Genomic DNA, 23,329 nt, shown 5'->3' on the forward strand with positions numbered 1-23,329 from the left:
AGGTAGACGAGGTGGACGAAGTTGACGAACTGGACGAAGAGGACGAAGTGGTGGAAGTGGTGGAAGTGGAGGAAGTGGAGGAAGTGGAGGAAATGGAGGAAGTGGAGGAAATGGAGGAAGTGGAGGAAGTGGAGGAAGTGAAGGAAGTGGACGAAGTTGACGACGTGGAGGAAGTTGACGAACACGACGAAGTGGATGAAGCGGACGAAGTGGAGGAAGTGAGGAAGTAGACGACGTTGACGAAGTGGAGGAAGTGGAGGAAGTGGAGGAAGTGGAGGAAGTGGACGAAGTTGACGAAGTGGACGAAGTTGACGAATCTGAGGAAGCGGAGGAAGTGGAGGAAGTGGAGGAAGTTGAGGAAGTGGACGAAGTTGACGAAGTGGACGAAGTTGACAAAGTGGAGGAAGTGAAGGAAGGAAAGGAAGTGGAGGAAGTGGAGGAAGTTGAGGAAGTGACGAAGTGGACGAATTTAAAGAAGTGGAAGAAGTGGAGGAATGGAAGCAGTGGAGGAAGTAAAGGAAGTGTACGAAGTGGACGAAGTGGAGGAAATGGACGAAAAGGACAAATTTGAAGAAGTGGAGGAAGTGGAGGAAGTGGACGAAATGGACGAAGTTGACGAAGTGGACGAAGTGGATGAAGTGGACGAACTGTATGAAGTGGATGAAGTGAATGAAGTGGACGAAGTGTACGAAGTTGACGAAATTGACGAAGTGGAGGAAGTGGAACAAGTGGACTAACTAGAGGAAGTGGACGAAGTTAACAAAGTGGAGGAAGTGGAGGAAGTGGAGGAAGTGGAGGAAGTGGAGGAAGTTGACGAAGTGGACAAAGTGGAAGAATTGGAGGAAGTGGAGGAAGTAGACGAAGTTGACCAAGTGTACGAAGTGGAGGAAATGGACGAAGAGGACAAAGTTGAAGAACTGGAGGAAGTGGACGAAGTGGAGGAAATGGACGAAGTGGACGAAGCTGACGAAGTGGAGGAAGTTGATGACGTGTAGGAAGTGGAGGAGGTGGAGGAACTGGACGAAGAGGAGGAAGTTAGGAAGTGGACGAAGTTGACGGAGTGGACGAAGTTTAAGAAGTGGAGAAAATGGAGGAAGTGGACGAAAGTGGAGTAAGTGGAGGAAATGGACGAAGTGGACGAAGTGCAGTAAGTGGACGAAGTTGAGGAAATGGATGAAGTTGAGGAAGTGGACGAAGTGGAGGAAGTGGACGAAGTTGAAAAAGTGGACGAAGTTGAAAAAGTGGACGAAGTTTACGAAGTGGACGAAGTGGAGCAAATGGACGAAGTTGACGAAGTCGACGAAGTTGATGAAGTGGACGGAGTTGACAAAGTGGACGAAGTTTAAGAAGTAAAAGAAGTGGACGAAGTGGGTGAAGAGGACGAAGTGGACGTAGAGGACGAAGTGGACGAAGTGGAACAACTGGACCAAGGGGACGAAGGGGACGAAGTTGACGAAGTGGACGAGGTGGAGGAAGTGGAGGAAGTTGAAGAAGTGGAGTAAGTGGAGGAAGTGGAGGAGGTGGACAAAATTGACGAAGTGGACGAAGTGGACGAAGTAGAGGAAGTGGACGAAGTGGAGGAAGTCTACAAAGTTGACGAAGCGGAGGAAGTGGAGGAAGTAGAGGAAGTGGAGGAAGTGGAGGAAGTGAACGAACTGGAGGAAGTGGACGAAGTTCAGGAAGTGGAGGAATTGGAGGAAGTGGACGAAGTTTACGCAGTGGAGGAAGTGGAGCAAGTTGACGAAGTGGAGGAAGAGGAGGAAGTGGACGAAGTGGACGAATTGGAGGAAGTGGAGGAAGTGGAGGAAGTGGAGGAAGTGCAGGAAGTGCAGGAAGTGGAGGAAGTGGAGAAAGTGTGATACACGGGGCCCAAGGCCAATTAGTTTAGGATAGTATTTCTTTTACTTTTATTAAAAACATGTGTAAAAGGTGTTAGGCATGTGCTAGATAGGAGGGACTTTTAGTCCTATATATAGACATGCCACCACCTCTTGTAAGGTACTTTTGAGAATAATGAATTAAACTTTCTGTAGAGAGAACTCCAGAAATTAATTCCCTTGAAAGTCAAAGCTAGAGAATCCCAAAGGATCTCCTCTAGCCCCCTTCCATCTCACTTATCATTCTCTCATTTTACATTATCAGATTCTCTCTCCTCCATAGCATCCATCTCACGCCACTCTCACCAATTGATAGCTTCCTCGTGGCTTGCGTCAGGTCTACTGCCACGTGTGCCGTTCCTTCACGAGATTCCATCACATAGCTTCCATATCATCAATTCGCGTCCGCACCTACGTTTTCTCTCTCGAAAGCTCTTCAACCACAAACCTCATCCTCATCAACAAGCCTCCGAGAGATTCTTTACTTCAGAATCTCAAAACCTTCACGTCTGCCCAATCCACCGAATCACATATTCATCTCTGCTTCACGACCATTCTCCACCGATTAGATCCTTTCTCACCGACTAAAATCACTTCTCCATCGCTCAAACCGCTTCCGCATCAAACCCTAGGTTTTCAACCGAACAAACCTCGAATCTCTGGTTTGTTCCTCGCTGTTCATCCTCGAATCCAAATACTAGGGTTCTTGACTATGTCTGTTTCTTCTGCTGCTTCCCGGTCTTCATCTCGAGCAAATCCAGATTTCTCGACGTTTCCGGATTCAGCTCAAGCCGTCAGCTATCATGTGGTATTCAGAGCCTAGGTTAGGCGCGTCCGCTTGAGCTAAGTATCTCGTTTCTCTCTGATCTGAGTTACTCTTCGTCGATTCTCAAATTTTTCTGTCTCGATCTGTTCTCTGTTCTTGAGATTCAATCTGTGCGTTTGGTTTTTTTTCAAATTATTCGTGTTGTTCATTATGATTCCTTCTCTGTCTTGTGTTGATTCATGTGTTTTTGGTCTTGATCTGTTCATTAGGTTTCTGCTTGAGTCATTTCTTGTATGCTAACCTTGTTTTGGTTGTGTCTTTCATCATCTTAATCGGTCCAAATTTTTGTTGAGTCATTTTCATTGCTGAATCATATTCTGTCATGTTTACAGTCATGTTTAATTTCTTAAAATGTCATAAATTTTGTGTTCAAAGCTGTGTTGAGTTTTTTTCTGAGATTTTGGAATATATGATCAGTGGCTATACACCATATGAGCTATGATACATTCATTGTGAGCTCGGGTGCATGCAAAAGTGACCGTAATCTCAGATTTAACGTACTGTTGAGGTGTATTTTGATTTGCGTTTATTGTCATGGTCAATACATATTATTTTGGTGATAAAATGCTTGAATGAGTTCGTATCAGGTGCACATCACTTAAGCCATGAATTGCTGAAGCAAATAGCTTGATGGCACCTTGTGAAAACTCCAGCAGTATCAAATTGCAGTTGGCCGATCTGCATTGTCTTGTTTGAGTCTAAATTTTGTTTTAAAATCTGTTCTGGCATATAGATCTTGCTGGAAATCTTACATTAACTTCCTCGTGTCGTGTTCAAGTTTCCAATTCTGTTTTAAAGTCATTTTCATCAATAATTTGTCCTTTGACTCAATGAAACTTAAAACTGGTGGTGTGGTTGACCTGTTTGATTGCATAATTGGCTATTGGAAGTTCAATTTTCGAATTACTATGTTCTGCATCCAATTTTAATGCAAAACAAGTTTGTTTTGAAGTTTTAAACATGTTGAGATAGTTAATTCGAGTTATATCAGCCTTTGTGCGTTTTTCACCTTTGAAACCACCATTTTAAGTAAATTTTTTTTATGAAGCAAGTATAGTGCAGTACTGAAATTTTGATTTGTGTGTTTATGATTCAGTTGGATTGTAGTAAGAGCTAGGGTCTGTTGAATGAAATCAAAACAGGTGAAAAAGAATATCTATACAAGTTTAAAAAGCATTCAGACCTTGTACAATCCAAATAAGTGAAGCTCCAAAATCAGAAACTGAAAACATTATCAATTATGAACTAAATTTGTTGGGGCATTGTATCAAACGCATTTGTAAAATTCAGTACTGGAGTCACTTAATTGTTTCTGCTCTAACTTGCTTGTGTTTTTCTTGCTTTCTTAATCCCTTCTAGAGCAATTCTTAGGTTCATTTTTGAGTACTTCCCTTCTTGATAGCTTTGCTTCTTGTTTGTCTTTGTTGGTTATCTAGTTTTGTCTGCAATGCATGTGAAATCTATTCTGCCAATCTTTAATTGAAGCTTTTAATTGCTTATTTCATCTGGTCTAGAGTTTCCTTAGTTAGAGTATGTTCTGCTGTTTGAGTGGTTGTCCTGTTTGTCCATCACTTTGCCTTAGCTAACCATTTTCCTGAATTGAGAAATCTGATTCCAATCTGGTTTTTGGATTTGAAAGAAGGTAAGTGTGAATGGTAGCATTCTAGGTGGTGGTGATCCACAGGATTCTCTGGCTTAGACTGAAAATTTCATTTGAGTGCCTTAATATGTTTTTAAAGAGAAATTTGGGTGCTGTGAGATTAGTGGCTATTGGCATTTACAAGAGTTCAGTTTCAACTAACCATTTGTTGATTGTTCATTGTGCAGGAAACGAAAATGAGATGATCAGAGTGGAGAGTTGTGACTGTTTAAGAAGTTATTGAAATCAATTTCGTTCATAAACTGTTTGATGAAGTCAGTGAGATATTAAATGCTTGAATGTTTAAACTGTGCTTGTGATGCTAGTTGTGCTTGTGAGTGTTTAAACTGTCATTGCACTCATTTTAGTTTCAAACATTGCTTGCTGAATTCATTGATATACTCACTGTTTTGAAAGTGAATTGTTGATTTTATGGTTTAATTGGGCATGTTGAATGTTGCTTCTGATTTGATAAAGACCTATGGGACTTGGTAGATGCATAGGAATTGCAAATAATGTGCTGATTGTTTTATGAGCATTTCTGGAATTGCAAGAACACTGTTTTAAAACTGTCAATTTCTGATTTGCCTCACAATACTCTGTCCATTGATTTGATTAGCATGGTCCACTGATTTCTGAATTAGTTTAGGACATTATTCTTGACTGGTTTGGTCCATTGTTTCTGTCCAGTGTAATTCATTGAATTGTTGAAAAGGCTGCTCTAGTCATAATCAGTTGTGCATCAATCTGTTTTAATTACCAATGTATCAACCAGTTTTCACAAGTGATTAAAGCACCTAAATTCCAGTTCTGACTTGGTGGTTGAATTAATTAGGTGGTTATTTTCTGCATTGAATTACATCCAATCTGAATTTAATTCACTGTGCTGGATTCTGTTGCTGGATTCTGTTGAGATTTAGGTGTGCAGAGCTGATGTGAATGAATCATTAGTTGAGCAGAATATTATTGAAGAAACAGTAGCAGGAACACTTCAGTGTGGATCTTGAAACAGGCTAGAAACAACCATTCAAATAGGGAAGTTGTCTAACTTACCTTTGTTGTGAATTGCTATTCTGTTTTAGCTTGTAAGTGATGTAAGTGATAATATTGAATGAATATCCTGCTGATTTTGGTTGAAATTTAACTGTGCAGAATACTTGGAACAGTTTGAGAGTTTAGTTTAAGCACTTCATGTGGAAGCTTTGAACTAAAGTGAGTTTAATTGAACAGCAGCATAATTCTGAGTGGAAAGCTTGGAAAGCTTGTGCAGCCAAGAGAAAGGGAAGTTCTTACTGCCCTATATCTTCTTTTACAATCTGTTTTAACCAAGTGAATACTCACAACAGTTTTTGTGCATTTGTGATCATAGGATTGACCAGAAGCTAGATTGCCCAAGTTATCCCGCAAGAAATTGAAGCAATAGGAGTGTACGTATTTTTGGCACAAGGACTGGCATCCAAAAGTGGATTGTAGCTGAACCAGACCAGACCGTGACAGCTGTTTGAATCTTTTGTAAATTGTTTTCTTCATTTTATGTGTAATAGGTTTTTGTGTTAGCTTTCTTTTAATATCAGTGTAAAAGGTCATTCAAAGTCCAAGTGTCTTGGAAGAGTCCTTGGTGCTCTTTCAACTCTTGGCAAAACTTTTCTTGTTTGTGTTCAATTTTTAGTGTCTTACGTTTAGGGTGATTTTAGGCTAAAAGGGATTAAACTCTAAGCCTTGTCACATTAGAGTCCGCAAAGTCTCATTTATTAGTGTTTAATTGTTGTGATTGTTTGTGAGTTGTGTCCTTTGATTTTAAAAGTGATTTTAGTTTAAAGGGTAACTAGTAGTAACCTAAGACATTTCTGGCAAGGCAAGACTTGGTACTTAAGCAGTCTTCATGACTCACCTCTCTTACCTGGGACTTGTCTAAGTGTGAATCTTGTATATCTTTTACACTAGAAAACTTTTAGAAACAAAGATGTCTTGTTATCCATATAGGTCTTCTAGGAATTTTAATTTTGATAAGCAACTTAGTTACAAAGGAATCAAAAGAGAACATGATAAAGCTAGAAGGAAGTCTTGTTCATCTTATGAATTTGATAGGATTGAAGATGATTTGTATAAAAAAGCTAGTGAAAATATTCCATTCTTTGGTGATGATATTGGTGCATTAACATACCTAGCTTGGGAAAAGGAAATTAATGACATGCATTCATTCATGGTGAGAAAAAGTAAATATGAATCCTTCTATTCTAAAGATGATGAATCTTATATTCTTAATCTTTACACTTCTAGTTTTAAAAAGCATGCAAGAGAGTGGTGGGATGATAGGCAATATCATGTTAAGATAGGTAGAAAATATCCCATTTATGATTGGAATGAATTGAAAGCTTGTATGAGAAGAAAGTTTGTGCCTCGAGAAATTGAAAGAAACTTAGGACTTATGAGGGAGCTTATTAGAGAAGGTGAGTCATTCATTCAAAATTTAAGTGGGTTCTCTCGTAGGGAAAGTGAGTTTCTAGAAAAACTTAAGAGGCTATGGGAAGAGACAAGCAAATATAGAATTGAGAGATTAAAAAGAGAAAAAGAAAGAAGAGAAGAGGAAGAATGAAATAGAAGAGAAGAGGAAGAAAAAGAGAGAAGAGAGAGAAGAGAAGAAGAGAAAAGAAGAGAGCAAGAGAGAAGGGACGAAGAAGAAAGAGAAAGAAGAGAAAGAAGCGAAAAAGAGAAAAGAAGAGAGAAAGAGAGACAAGAAGCACAAAGAAGAGAAAAGGAAGAAGTTGAAAGAATAGAAATGGAAGAAAAGAAAAAGCAACTAAGGGTCACATCTCCTCCTATCCTAGAAGCTAGACTCTTAAGGGGAGGTTTTTTATCCTATCACTTTTCTCCATTTATATTTGAAATTTCAAAATTTCACTTTTCTTTCAAAGAATTGACCACTCCATCTTTAAAAATGTTATCACTTTCAACACATGCAAAGTTCCAACGTGGGTTATGGTTACCTTTATGGTTACCAATAACTCAAGATACAAATAAAATTTCAAATGAAGAAAGGTTTCTTTGTTATAATAAAATTAAAAATTTCAAAATTTGGAACCCTTCTTCTACACATATTATTTTATATATTTTATTGGGTCAAAGAAAACTAATTAGAGATATGTTTGATGCTTATTGCATATGGATATTTGACCCAGGAGGAACCCTTATGAAGCTAACAAAAATAAGTCTTCAAAAGCACCATCAGATTTGAGGACAAATCCTTTCCAAGGGGGAGGGGATGATACACGGGGCCCAAGGCCAATTAGTTTAGTATAGTATTTCTTTTACTTTTATTAAAAACATGTGTAAAAGGTGTTAGGCATGTGCTAGATAGGAGGGACTTTTAGTCCTATATATAGACATGCCACCACCTCTTGTAAGGTACTTTTGAGAATAATGAATTAAACTTTCTGTAGAGAGAACTCCAGAAATTAATTCCCTTGAAAGTCAAAGCTAGAGAATCCCAAAGGATCTCCTCTAGCCCCCTTCCATCTCACTTATCATTCTCTCATTTTACATTATCAGATTCTCTCTCCTCCATAGCATCCATCTCACGCCACTCTCACCAATTGATAGCTTCCTCGTGGCTTGCGTCAGGTCTACTGCCACGCGTGCCGTTCCTTCACGAGATTCCATCACATAGCTTCCATATCATCAATTCGCGTCCGCACCTACGTTTTCTCTCTCGAAAGCTCTTCAACCACAAACCTCATCCTCATCAACAAGCCTCCGAGAGATTCTTTACTTCAGAATCTCAAAACCTTCACGTCTGCCCAATCCACCGAATCACATATTCATCTCTGCTTCACGACCATTCTCCACCGATTAGATCCTTTCTCACCGACTAAAATCACTTCTCCATCGCTCAAACCGCTTCCGCATCAAACCCTAGGTTTTCAACCGAACAAACCTCGAATCTCTGGTTTGTTCCTCGCTGTTCATCCTCGAATCCAAATACTAGGGTTCTTCACTATGTCTGTTTCTTCTGCTGCTTCCTGGTCTTCATCTCGAGCAAATCCAGATTTCTCGACGTTTCCGGATTCAGCTCAAGCCGTCAGCTATCAAAGTGGGGGAAGTAAGGAAGTGCATGAAGTTGACGAAGTGGACGAAGTTGACGTAATGGACGAAGTTGACGAAGTCAAGGAAGTGGAGGAAGTGAGGAAGTGGACGAAGTGGAAGAAGTGGAGGAAGTGGAGGAGCTGGTAGATGTGGAGGAAGTGGACGATGTTGACGAAGTGGACGAAGTTGACAAAGTGGACGAAGTTTAAGAAGTGGAAGAAGTGGACGAAGTGGATGGAGTGGAAGAAGTGGACGAAGTGGAGGAAGTGTTCGAAGTGGACGAAGTGAAGGAAATGGATGAAGTGGAAGAAGTGGAGGAAGTGGACGAAGTGGACGAAGGGGACGAAGTGGAGGAAGGGGACAAAGTTGACGAAGTGGAGGAGGTGGAGGAAGTGGAGGAAGTGGAAGAAGTGGAGTAAGTGAAGGAAGTGGAGGAGGTGGATGAAGTTGACGAAGTGGACGAGGTGGACGAGGTGGACGAAGTAGACGAAGTGGAGGAAGTGCAGGAAGCGGAGGAACTGGACGAAGTGGAGGAAGTGGAGGAAGTGGAAGAAGTGGAGGAAGTGTTCGAAGTGCACGAAGTGGAGGAAATGGATGAAGTGGACGAAGTGGAGGAAGTGGACGAAGTGGACGAAGTTGACGAAGGGGACGAAGTTGACGAAGTGGACGAGGTGGAGGAAGTGGAGGAAGCGGAAGAAGTGATTTAAGTGGAGGAAATGGAGGAGGTGGACGAAGTTGACGAAGTAAACGAAGTAGACGAAGTGGACGAAGTGGAGGAAGTGGAGGAAGTAGAGGAAGTTGAGGAAGTGGAGAAAGTGGAGGAAGTGGAGGAAGTGGAGGAAGTGCAGGAAGTGCAGGAAGTTGACGAAGTGGAGGAAGCGGACAAAGTGGAGGTAGTGGATGAAGTGGAGGAAGTGGGGGAAGTGAGGAAGTGCACGAAGTTAACGAAGTGGACGGACTTGACGAAGTGGACGAAGTGGACGAAGTCAAGGAAGTGGAGGAAGTGGAGGATGTGGAGGAAGTTTAACAAGTGGAAGACGTGGACGAAGTGGAAGAACTGGACGAAGTGGAGGAAGTGTTTGAAGTGGACGAAGTGGAGGAAATGGACAAAGTTGTTAAAGTGGACGAAGTGGATGAAGTGGACAAAGCAGACGAAGTAGACGAAGTGGACGAAGTGGACGAAGCGGACGAAGTGGACGAAGTGGACGATGTTGAGGAAGTGAACGAAAGTGAGGAACTAGAGGAAGTGGAGTAAGTGGAGGAAGTGGAGGAGGTGGACGAAGTTGACGAAATGGACGAAATGGAGGAAGTGGAGGAAGTGGAGGAAGTTGAGGAAGTGGACAAAGTTGACGAAGTGGACGAAGTTGACGAAGTTGACGAACTTGACGAAGTTGAGGAAGTGGAGAAAGTGGACAAAGTTGAAGAAGTGGACGAAGTGGAGGAAGTGGAGGAAGTTGACGAAGTGGAGGAAGTTGACGAAGTGGAGGAAGTGGAGGAAGTGGAGAAAGTGAAGGAAGTGGATGAAGTGGAGGAAGTGGAGGAAGTGGAAAAACTGGAAGAAGTGAAGGAAGTGGAGGAAGTGGAGGAAGTGGACGAAGTGGAGGAAGTGGAGGAAGTGGAGGAAGTGGACGAAGTTTACGCAGTGGAGGAAGTGGACGAAGTGGAGGAAGTGGAGCAAGTTGACGAAGTTTACGCAGTGGAGGAAGAGCACGAAGTTTACGAAGTAGAGGAAGTGGAGGAAGTTGACGAAGTGGAGGAAATGGACGAAGTCGAAAAAGTGGACAAAGTGGACGAAGTGGAGGAAGAGGACGAAGTTTACGAAGGGGAGGAAGTGGAGGAAGTGGAGGAAGTGGAGGAAGTGGAGCAAGTTGACGAAGTGGAAGAAGAGGACGAAGTTTACGAAGTAGAGGAAGTGGATGAAGTGGATGAAGTGGACGAAGTGGATGAAGTGGAGGAAGTGGAGGAAGTGGAGGAGGTGGACGAAGTGGAGGAGGTGGAGGAACTGGAGGAAATGGAGGCAGTGGAGGAAGTTGAGGAAGTGGAGGAAGTGGAGGAGGTGGAGGAAGTGGAGGAGGTAGAGGAACTGGAGGAAATGGAGGAAGTGGAGGAAGTTGAGGAAGTGGAGGAAGTGGAAGAAGTTGACGAAGTGGAGGAAATGGACGAAGTCGAAGAAGTGGACAAAGTGGATGAAGTGGACGAAGTGGAGGAAGTGGAGGAAGTGGAGGAAGTGGAGGAAGTGGAGGAAGTGGAGGAGGTGGACGAAGTGGAGTAGGTGGAGGAACTGGAGGAAATGGTGGAAGTGGAGGAAGTTGAGGAAGTGGAGGAAGTGGACGAAGTTGACAAAGTGGACGAAGTTGACGAAGTGGACGAAGTTGACGAAGTGGACGAAGTTTAAGAAGTGGCAGAAGTGCACAAAGTGGAGGAAGTGGACGAAGTGCAGGAAGTGTACGAAGTGGAAGATGTGGAGGAAGTGTTTGAAGTGCAGGAAGTGGAGGAAATGGACGAAGTTAACGAAGTGGAGGAAATGGACGAACGTGACGAAGTGGACGAAGCGGACGAAGCGGACGAAGCGGACGAAGCGGACGAAGTGGACGAAGTGGACGAAAGTGAGGAAGTGGAAGAAGTGGAGTAAGTGGATGAAGTGGAGGAGGTTGACGAAATGGACGAAGTGGAGGAAGTGGAGGAAGTTGAGGAAGTGGAGGAAGTTTAGGAAGTGGACGAAGTTGACGAAGTTGAGGAAGTGGACGAAGTTTTAGAAGTGGAAGAAGTGGACGAAGTGAACGAAGTGGAGGAAGTGGACGAAGTGGATGAAGTTGAAGAAGTGGAAGAAGTGGACGAAGTGGACGAAGTGGAGGAAGTGGAGGAAGTGGAGGAAGTTGACGAAGTGGAGGAAGTTGACGAAGTCGAGGAAGTGGACGAAGTGTAGGAAATGGGGGAAGTGAAGGAAGTGGAGGAAGTCGACAAAGTGGAAGAAGTGAAGGAAGTGGAGGAAGTGGAGGAACTGGGGGAAGTGGAGGAAGTGAGGAAGTGGACGAAGTTGACGAAGTGGAGGAAGTGGAGGAAGTGGGAGATGTGGAGGAAGTGGACGAAGTTGACGATGTGGACGAAGTTGACGAAGTGGACGAAGTTGACAAGTGGACGAGTTTAAGAAGTGGAAGAAGTAGACGAAGTGGAAGAAGTGGACGAATGGGAGGAAGTGTTCGAAGTGGACTAAATTGACGAAGTGGACGAAGTGGAGGAAATGGACGAAGTGGACTAAGTTGACGAAGGGGACGAAGTTGACGAAGTGGATGAGGTGGAGGAAGTGGAAGAAGTGGAGTAAGTGGAGGAAGTGGAGGAGGTGGACGAAGTTGACGAAGTGGACTAAGTGGACGAAGTGGAGGAAGTAGAGGAAGTGGAGGAAGTGGAGGAAGTGGAGGAAGTGGAGGACGTGGAGGAAGTGGAGAAAATGGAGGAAGTTGATAAGTGGACAAACTTGACGAAGTGGAGGAAGTGGACAAAGTTGACGAAGTGGACAAAGTTGAGGAAGTGGAGGAAATGGAGGAAGTGGAGGAAGTCGACGAAGTGGAGGAAGTGGAGGAAGTGGAGGAAGTGGACAAAGTTGAGGAAGTGGACGAAGTGGAGGAAGTGGACGAAGTAGACGACGTTGAAGAAATGGAAGAAGTGGACGAAGTTTATGAAGTGGACGGATTGGAGGAAATGGAGGAAGTAGACGAAGTGGACGAAGTGGACGATGTTGAAGAAGTGGAAGAAGTTTACGAAGTGGACGAAGTGGAGGAAATGGACGAAGTTAACGAAGTGGACAAAGTTGACGAAGTAGAGAAAGTTGACGAAGTGGACGAAGTTGAAGAAGTAGAAGAAGTGGACGAAGTATACGAAGTGGAGGATGTGGAGGAAGTGGAGGAGGTTGACGAAGTGGACGAAGTTGAAGAAGTGGAAAAAGTGGAGGAAGTGGAAGAAGTGGACGAAGTGTACGAAGTGGACGAAGTGGACGAAGTGGAGGAAATGGACGAAGTTGACGAAGTGGAGGAAGTGGACGAGGTGGAGGAAGTGGACGAGGTGGAGGAAGTGGACGAAGTTGACGAAGTGGACGAAGTTGACGAAGAGGACGAAGTGGACGAAGTGGACTAAGTGGGGGAAGTGGAGGAAGTTGACGAAGTGGACGAACTTGACGAAGTGGAGGAAGTGGAGTAAGTGGAGGAAGTTGATAACAGTTGAAAAATTGTTATTTTCATGCTTAAAATTGATACTAAAAGCAACCTTTATACTTAGAAACTAGCTTGAAATCATGCTTTTCTTCATATTTTCATAAATAAGAGAGCTGGACAGGTTTATGCTTGATTTCAGAATTTTTGTGCAGGTTTTAAGGTGAATTTGGTGAAAGAAGTGAAGAAGGAGAGAGATGGAATCAGAAAAGACATCAAAAAGTGCAAAAGGAGAAGCCGCAAGTACCGCTGAGCGGCAGTTTACCGCTGAGCGGCACTCAGGAAGTCACGGGAGGTCCGCTGAGGGGCAAAATGGCCGCTGAGGGGAGAAAACTACTCACGCACTCACCGCTGAGCGGTACTTTACCGCTGAGCGGCACTTTTATGGGCTTGGACCTAATTTTCTGTAATTTACGAATAATATATAAGCTTTAGGGTTTCCTAGGGTTAGGGATCTTTGGCAGAAACGAGGCAAACACTATCTCTTCCACCCCTTTGAAGGAGGATCTTGGATGCTCAGGCCTCCTCTTCACCTTTCTAGGGTTTTATCTTTCATTCTTTCATTGTTATTCATCTAGGTTCACCATGAATATGGTGAACTAGACCTTGTATGTTTGTTGGGGAATCAATGTAATCTTTTGAAGCTCTCATATATATGGAATTTGTTTTTACATCTTAAATTTAAGACCTATGCTTTCTTTCATCATTAGTTAGGGTTTTTCCTCTTTGCTTAATGCTTGCTTTGTTTAACTCATTCAATGCATGATCATTGATTTTGTCGATACGGGAACGTACGGGGAAGTCTAGATCCGGGGAATCTCTCCCAATATTATATTGGTTGTCGTTAAGCTCCTGCACTTGATGAACTAATTATTAGGAATGCTAGGAATTGTATGAACTCGTAATTAGGGAGAAGCCTTCTTGAAAGGTACTTTAGAGAGTGGCATTAACAATGATGATTTGAATGTTGAATTCCTAAAATATATGAGAGTGGATAAGATGAAATTGAACCCCAACAACATATTCATATATATATTTCATTGAAAGTGTTTGTCTTTTGCTTTTGCCATTGATCAAAACCTCATGCATACATGTTTATTTTCGTCTTTTGCATAGTATAATCCAAATATTTCGTCCTTAAGTCTTAGCTAATCAACAAACCACACAACTAAACTAGGCCGTGAGTCCTTTGGGAGAACGATACTTGGTCTTACCAAGTTTATTACTTGAACGATTCGGTCATACTTGCTGATACAAGAAGGCCTAGCACCATTGGACCTATCACAAGAGGGATGATCAAGAAGCTACAAGATGAGTACTCTCCCAAAGGCCAAACCCTCTTTGCTATCTTTGGATGGAAGATTGGAGACCTAGAAGATGCTTTTAAGATGTTAAAACATGGAGAAGGGTAAAAGTGGACTTTGGCACATGGGAGGGGTGTGCGCATAGTAGCCTAAGGGGTAGTATTAGCTTATTTTAATTCCACTTATGCGCCTATGTAATAAGCCACGTGAATAATATGGCTTCTAGAAAGCCATCACACTTTGCACATGTGGGTGAGGTGGCACTTGATCCGTATTTTGTGGATCTCCTTACCTCACATGCATTGCATTGCATTGACTTGAGATTTAGCTATATAATCTCCTGCGATAAGCATGTATTTCACTTTTGGATTATAGTAAAGAATTTCTGCTGAAATGTTTAGCAAATTCCTTCTCCAAGAGTCACTTCTTAGCTTGATCTCCATTGCAACTTTCTTCCACTCTAGGAAGCCTTCTGAGTTGTTAATCATCTCTCCAAGCTAGCCTCCATCTCCATTCACCATACACACCAACAATCCGCTGCCACACCTCCAAAGATTCCATCCAGAAATTTCAAGTCTGCACAACAATCTGTAGCTGCTGCCGCCACTATTACCTTGGTTTCAGCTGTCTTCCAAGTCTCCCTGCACCTCCAATCTCACGGCTCTACTTCTCTACATCTCCTAGGATGTATCAAGTGGTATTCAGAGCTTAGGTTCTAACTTGAACCGTGAGATAAGTGGTTTCATCTTTCATTTTCCAAACTGTTATTCAATTCCTACTATGTCTTGTGGTTCTTCTGAAGTCTGTTTCTGTTTCAGCATCTATGATGTGTTTAGGCTTCTATGTTTTGAGTTTTATTGATACCAGCTCTATTTGCTTGAGTCTATCATCATTTTATTCGGTTATCTCTTGCTGTTTTGAGTCATTTTAATCATTTGAGCATCAATTCCGTTTTGTCTTAGTCATGTTTGGTTAATTTGCTGTTTTGTAATCAAATCTGGTTTTTAACCAAGTTTTTACGGTTCTGAAAGTGTTGGATGTGGCTACACCAATTAAGAGCAATGAACAATCAAGAGATGAGCTCAGGTGTTTAAATTTGCCAACCAAAATCAGATCTGCATGGTTTTTTAGTTTCTGTTCTGTTTTTCCAGAAAGTGTTACTGCTGTAACAAAACTCCACTGTTCATTTAGCATTGTGCATTGTTCTATTGAACAACAATTGAATGAGTTAATGTCTGAATCATTTGGAACATGAAATGATTTGATTCCAAGTGTTTTGTAATGTTGTAAGCATCAAAAAATGCAGTAGCCGATCTGCAAGTGTTTTGAGTTAAAAATTCTGCATAATTTGAGTTGGATTGGTACTAGATAATTGCCAATCATTTTTAAGTTGATTTTGCTGTGTTGAGCAACTTTCAAATACCATTTTCAGACTCCTTTTGATGTTTTTAATCCAGAATCAAAGCCAATCTACATTTTGAACTTTGTGGTTGTGAATTTGAGCTGAAAATGACCACTACAGTATTCCAATTTTGTTACACAGTGATTTAGCTCATTATAGCTGTTTCTGCAAGTCCTCACTCATCATTGAAACATGTTTAAGTCATTGGAATGAGCATATAAAATGTACTGTGCATTTGGTCATTTTTCTGGGTAGATTTGTGCTGGCTGCCAAGAGCTATGCAGTAAAATTTTTGGTCTAGAGATTCAAAGTTTGGCTGTTTGATTCAATAAGAGTGGATGTAGTAAAAGCCATTGGTCCATAACATATCAAAAGTTCAAGTTAAAAAGAGTGATTAAAACATTAAAAGGCAGAATAGGACCAATACATCCTGTTTTCGAAATTCTGGTTGCACCTTTGAACATTGCTGTCAAAAATTAATGCAAGTTCATTGAGACATTTCAACAAACAGTTTGGTCCACTTTCATTGCATAGTTATTTCGTGTTTGATTCTGGTTTCTGGTCTTTTATTGCGTTTTAAATCTGTTCTAGAGCCATTCCTAAGATCATTTTGATGTGCCACCGTGATTGATAGCCATTTAATTGCTTGTTTTTCTGAATCTTGAACACTCTGCACACCATCTGTTTGACAAAAGTTCTGGTGTTGCTGTCACTTGGATGTGATTTTGCTGGCAATTGTGGTGGTAGTTTCTGTGATTAACTGGTTTGTTGGATAGGTGAACTATAATTCAAATGGCTCATTGCAAGTGGAAGCATCAAAGGAAGTTCAATTGGTGAGGAAAGTGATTGAAGTTGAGTCTTGAAGAAGGAAAGGCCGTGAACTTGCAGCAGAATTCTATACTGCAGAAAATTAATTTCTTTGTTTAAGCACTTTGCAGCTGAGAGAATTGTTTGCAATCCAGTAGATTCAAGTTCTTTGAGAGCAACCAAAGCTGCACACATTGTTTCCTTAGCCTATTTTAACTTCTTCCTTTCCAATTTACCAAATTTCTTTGTAATTCCCTTTGGTTTCTTTGGTTGTAAGTTCCAAATCCAAGCAAGTGAGGTGCTAGAGTTCACAAGTGCTCTTCCCTCATTTGTAACTAGACTCAAAGAAGTCTCACAACCTAAAATTGAGTAGTCGGTGAGTGTGTCTTAGATCCAAAGTCTAAGCCTCACCTAGGAGACCTCACCTTAATTGCTTTTCCAATTCTCGCCTATATAGCATATATCTTGTGCGAATAGGAAGCTCTCTTAGGGGTCCGAATTTAGAGTTTAGGTTGTGTCCTTTGATTTTAAAAGTGATTTTTGTTTAAAGGGTAACTAGTAGTAACCTAAGACATTTCTGGCAAGGCAAGACTTGGTACTTAAGCAGTCTTCATGACTCACCTCTCTTACCTGGGACTTCTCTAAGTGTGAATCTTGTATATCTTTTACACTAGAAAAACTTGTAGAAACAAAGATGTCTTGTTATTCATATAGGTCTTCTAGGAATTTTAATTTTGATAAGCAACTTAGTTACAAAGACATCAAAAGAGAACATGATAAAGCTAGAAGGAAGTCTTGTTCATTTTATGAATTTGATAGGATTGAAAATGATTTGTATAAACAAGCTAGTGAAAATATTTCATTCTTTGGTGATGATATGGGTGCATTAACATACCTAGCTTGGGAAAAGGAAATTGATGACATGCATTCATTCATGGTTAGAAAAAGTAAATTTGAATCCTTCTATTCTAGAGATAATGAATCTTATATTCTTAGTCTCTACACTTCTAGTTTTGAAAAGCATGCAAGAGAGTGGTGGGATGATAGATAATATCATGTTAAGATAGGTAGAAAATATCCCATCTATGATTGGAATGAATTGAAAGCTTGTATGAGAAGAAAGTTTGTGCCTCGAGAAATTGAAAGAAACTTAAAACTTATGAGAGAACTTATTAGAGAAGGTGAGTCATTCATTCAAAATTTAAGTGGGTTCTCTCGTAGGGAAAGTGAGTTTCTAGAAAAACTTAAGAGGCTATGGGAAGAGACAAGCAAATATCGAATTGAGAGATTAAAAAGAAGAGAGCAAGAAAGAAGAGAAGAGGAAGAAAATGAGAGAAGAAAAGGGGAAGAAAAAGAGAGAAGAAAAGAGGAAGAGAGAAAGAGAAGAGACGAGGAAGGAAGAGAAGAAGAGAAAAGAAGAAAGAAAGAAAGAAAAGAAGCACAAAGAAGAGAAAAGGAAGAAGTTGAAAGGATAGAAATGGAAGCAAAGAAAAAAAGAGAGCAACTAAGGACAACATATCCTCCTACACTAGAAGCTAGAATCTTAAGGGGAGGTTTTCTATCCTCTCACTTTTCTCCATTTATATTTGAATTTCCCAAATTTCACTTTTCTTTCAAAGAATTTGCCACTCAATCTTTAAAAATGTTATCATTTTCAACACATGCAAAGTCACAACTTGGGTTATGGTTACCTTTATGGTTACGAATAACTCAAGATACAAATAAAATTTCAAATGAAGAAAGGTTTCTTTATTATATTAAAATTAAAAATTTCAAAATTAGGAAACCTTCTTCTACACATATTCTTTTATATATCTTATTGGGTCAAAGAAAACTAATTAGAGATATGTTTGATGCTTATTGCAGATGGATATTTGACCCAGGAGGAACCCTTGTGAAGCCAACAAAAATAAGTCTTTAGAAGCACCATCAGATTTGAGGACAAATCCTTTCCAAGGGGGAGGGGATGATACAAGAAGGCCTAGCACCATTGGACCTATCACAAGAGGGATGATTGATGGACAAATTTGTAAGCACCAAAATATGATGTCACAAACTTGTTTCACAATCGGCAAGTATGACCGAATCGTTTCAAGTAATAAACTTGGTAAGACCAAGTATCGTTCTCCCAAAGGACTCACGGCCTAGTTTAGTTATGTGATTTGTTGATTAGCTAAGACTTAAGAACACAATAATTGAAGTTTAATATGCAAAGACGAAAATTAAATATGTATGCATGAATTGATCAATGACAAAGACAAAAGATAAACACTTTCAAGGAAATATATGAATGAATATGTTGTTGGGGGTCAATTTCATCTCATCCACTCTCATATATTTTAGGAATTCAACATTCAAATCATCACTGTTAATGCCACTCTCTAATGTACCATTCTAGATGGCTTCTCCCTAATCAAATAGTTCATACAATTCCTAGCATTCCTAATGATTAGTTCATGAGTGCAGGAGCTTAAAGGCAACCAATATAATATTGTCAGTATAATATTGGGAGAAATTCCCCGGATCTAGATTTCCCCGTACGTGTCCGTATCAACAAAACCAATAATCATGCATTAGAATGAGTTAAACAATGCAAGCATTGAGCAAAGAGGAAAAACCCTAACTAATGATGAAAGAAAGCATATGTCTTAATTCAAAGATGTACTCAACAAATCCATATATGAGAGCTTCAAGAGATTACTTTGATTCCCCAACAAACATACAAGGTTTAGTTCACCATATTCATGGTGAACCTAGATGAATTACAATGAAAGTATGAAAGAATAAACCCAATAAAGGTGAAGAGGTAGCCTGAGCATCCAAGATCCTCCTTCAAAGGGGTGAAAGAGAGAGTGTTTGCCTCGTTTCTGCCAAAGATGCTAACTATAGGACGTGCAAGCCCTTATATACTAATCTAGAGTTACAAAAGATTACAAAAGTCCAAGCCCAAAAAGTGCCGCTCAGCGGTATTTACCGCTCAGCGGTGATTGCGCGTCTTCTTTCTTCCCCTCAGCGGCCATTTTGCCCCTCAGCGGTTCCAACGTCACCTCTTGAGTGCCGCTCAGCGGTAGTTTGCCGCTGAGCGGTGCCTTCGACTTCTCCTTTTTGCACTCTTTCTTGTCTTTTCTAATGTCCTCTCTCTTATTCTTCACTTCTTTCACCAAATTCACCTCAAAACCTGCACAAAAACACTTAAATCAAGCATAAACCTGTCCAGCTCTCTTATTTCTGAAAATATAAACAAAAGGCATGATTTCAAGCTAGTTTCTAAGTCCAAAGGTTGCTTTTAGTATCAACTTTAAGCATGAAAATAACAGTTTTTCAACTGTTATCACAACCCCAAACTTAGAACTTTGCTTGTCCTCAAGCAAATAAAATGTAACTCCATCTCCAACCAATTCATATGATGGTTCACTCATTCAAAATCCTCTTTTCAAGATAAGTAATAACTTCACTCAAACTTAAGACCAAGAGTTCAATCAAGATGTGCACATGCTTTAGTGTTCACAAAGTCATTTAAATTCCAACAAATGCTATTTTTCATTAATGATCAATCAATTAAGCATGGATGTTCATGTGCTTATGGAATATTTCCTCACTAGGTAAAGTGTTTCACTCAACACACAAGTGTATAAGAGGTAAAGTGTTTCACTCATTCACTCCACTATCACAATGTCACATGAATCAACTTTGCCTTTCATTTAACCACAATCAAATACATTCACAAGCATGCATCATCACAAGGACTTTTCAATGGCTTATAATGTGGCTGGGCTAACAAGAAAATTGGTTTTTCTGGATCACAAAATCCTTGAGTTAAGAGAATCATAACAACACAATCTTCTTATTCATTCCCAACTTTCTTTCGCCTTTGCTTTTGCATTTGCATTGAGCTTTGCTTCTTTTTCTTTTCTTTTCTTTGCATATTCTTACTTTTTAGCTGTTAGCTCAATGCTTTTTCCTTTTTCATGTTTCCCCAATAACCCCAAACTTGAACATTTAACAATACCACACAAGATCTTCTACTTAACTCAAGGTAAAGATTTTCAATCAAGGGTGTTCAGTGTATATTTAAGGCTAAGGGTTCAACGGATAGAACACAACGTGTTCTCTTTTAGAAGGCTAACTTTATGAATTTGGCCAATAAAAAGGGTTTCAAAAACACGGCCTTTGATCATATGATGCAAAACAAGCAATTGATTCAATCATAGAAAACCTGGGCAAAGTCATTCATGCTTTCAAAGTAATAGCATTCAACAATAACAACTCTGGAGCTCAAAACCTCACATATAAGCTCATTCACATTTGACATGCACATCCTGCTTAATTTCACAATCACAATCATGATATTACACATTTGTTCACAAAGCTTGTGAATCACCTATATAAGCATTTTAATGTGCACATCATCTCAACATCAATTAATCATAAGCATCATTCAGCATTACTTATCACACAATCACAGTTAATAGCAAACCATCACAAGAAACCAGGTTTCAAATAGAGTACATCAAACCCTAATCTAAAAACAAAAACAAATAAGTTCAGAAAACTTAAACCACAAAAGCATAATCATATGATAGCATTCATCAGTAAATGTTATCTCAGCTCCTCATCAGTCTGAGCTGTCCTCTGTATCTTCCTCTTCTTCCTCATCATCATCATCATCAAACGCATCCTCCTCCTCAGCTTCATCTTCATCCATGTCTCGGGCTGAAGCTTCAGCTGCTTCAACTCCTCCATGCCATGGTTCTTCTGGCCAAGCTACCACATTATGGAATTCATCCATAGTCCACCTGTGTGCTGGAGGGGTATCATACATCCCCACTATCATCTCAGCCGTGGCCACCTGCCCTTTGTGGATGGACTGCAACTGAGCACCTATAAGAGACATATACATGTCCCTCATCTGGAATGGTTCTGCCTCATGAGTATCAGCAGAAGTCCTGCTCTGTTCTGGCCTTCTCTCTCTACGAGCCTGGCGTGGTGGCACTGGCTGGGCTGCCTCCTCACCTCCACAGTACTGTCTGTAATAGGCCTCATCTATAGCTTTTCTTGGCCTCTCAAATGGTGGAACAGAAGTGTCCACCCCAGCTAGCTTGCAAAGGTGAGTGATCAAAGAAGGATGTCCCAGTGGTGCTTTGTTGTTTGAGGTGTTAGCACACACACTAATCTCATCAGCTATCACCTGCCCAATATTAACATTCACTACAAAAAAAAAGGGCATTACCGAAGGCCAGAAGCCCTCGGAAAAAGCCCAAAACCGTCGGTACAAGGTAATTACCGAAGGCTTATCGACGGCCAAAGAGCCCTCGGTAAATGCCTTGTCGCTAACATTTACCGAGGGCTTTTGCCCTTCGGTAATTACCGAAGGGCAAAGGCCTTCGGTAATTACCGAAGACCTAAAAAAAAAATTGTGGTCCTATGTTGCGGCATTATTGGCAAGATTGCTCCATATCACAGACACTCCTCCAGTAGGCTTCTTGTCTTTCAATTGATAGAAGGTACCAGCTAGCTCCTAAAATCTTCAACCAAAACAAAATGAATATCACAATCCAAATTAACACCACAATCCAAATTAACACCTGTGACAAACATAACAGCATCAATTTTACCTATCAAGTCAAAGAAACACCTTGGCTTTCATCAAGATAAAGGAAAAAGTATAGTAATTTACCTGAGGAAGAGGCAATGCAGCAATGAAGTCTAGACCAAAACCCTTTCTCAGGTACGTAGTAGCTATCTTGGTAGTGCCTATGACAAGTTCTCCCCTCCCAAATACCCGAGAAGAAGGAGCAACATAAGTTGTTCGTACAACAAATAGGTAAGGACAAGTTCATATTTGAGTTGCATTTTTAGCATCAAATCACTTAGTTTAATTGATGAAAACTGAGATTAAATGACAAATGAAACAAACATGACTGAGACATGACAGAATATGATTTCCAATATTAAAAGACTCAATCAGAGGATTGCACCGAATAAAATGAAAATTACAATGACTCAAGCAACAGAACAATCAAACTTGGAGACCTAACACATAATTGCAGATTCAAGAACAAACAAACAGATTGAATCTCATTCAAACCTTTAATCAAATAGTTCATGAGCAACATTAACCATAACACTCAAGACAATGCACAAAACAGAGGATTAAACCATAAGACAGTACAAACGAATAAAGAACAAAGCGGAAGCTAAACGAAACTAAACGCATAAAATCAAAACAAGACAAAAACAAAGCAAATAAAGACAAAACGAAATGAAGATGACATAAACAGAAACACAAAACCAAAAACAAAGACTCGAAAGACTTATCTCCTGAAGATGCGCCTTAACCTAGGCTCTGAAATAGCATGGCGCTCCGAGGAGAAGACGGAACTTGAGCGATTTGGACTTCTCGAGGCATCCTTAAGGTTGATTCGCAGGGGAAAGAAGTAGAGAAACAGAAAACCCAAGGCGCCAAGGGAAAAACCCTGATTGGTGGAGGAAACCTTAAATGTACCGATTAATCAGTGAGAAATAGTGTTTAATCGGTGGGAAGTGAAGATTAAACGGTGAGAGGAGGTTTAATCAGACAAAAATGGCGAAAAAGGTGTAAGGAGGCGAAAACCCTAACTATAGGCATGGCAGTCGCGCGACACAATGCTCTGAAGGATGCAAACAATTTCTTTTTTTAGCCCCAATCGAGCCTCTTACCGAAGGCCACAGCCCCTCGGTAAACTCTTCTTTGCTGTCCGTAATGCTATTTCACCATGGCCTTCGGTAATCATCTATTTGACCGCCGGTAATGCACTTTTACCGAAGGCCAAGAGGCCGTCCATAAAAACCCTTCGGTAATAATTCAATTTCTTGTTTTCAAGTTTCTGATAGCACAGTAGATGAAGAGTGCCCTGCTGAGAGTAATATCTGACACATGTGAACATGGCTGAATGTTGGCATGAGAAAATGCCATCCAATACTTTGCAAGAGGAGTCAAATCTGTCCTCCTAATATTAACCACTGAGCCAGATCTATTCCTTTGGAAGTGTCCTCCAGGTATGCACAATACTCTCTCAACATCCTCAAAGTCAGCACCTTCCTCCATGCTAAGAGCAAACTGGCATTGCTCACCAGCCCACACAGTATCCAGAAAGTTATTGATGGAGTCAGGATCATACCTGATAGCATGGCCTCTAACATAGCC

Source organism: Vigna umbellata, chromosome 11 (assembly GCF_029865625.1).
Source record: "Vigna umbellata cultivar VRB3 chromosome 11, Vumbellata_1.0, whole genome shotgun sequence".
Classification (NCBI taxonomy): Eukaryota; Viridiplantae; Streptophyta; class Magnoliopsida; order Fabales; family Fabaceae; genus Vigna; species Vigna umbellata.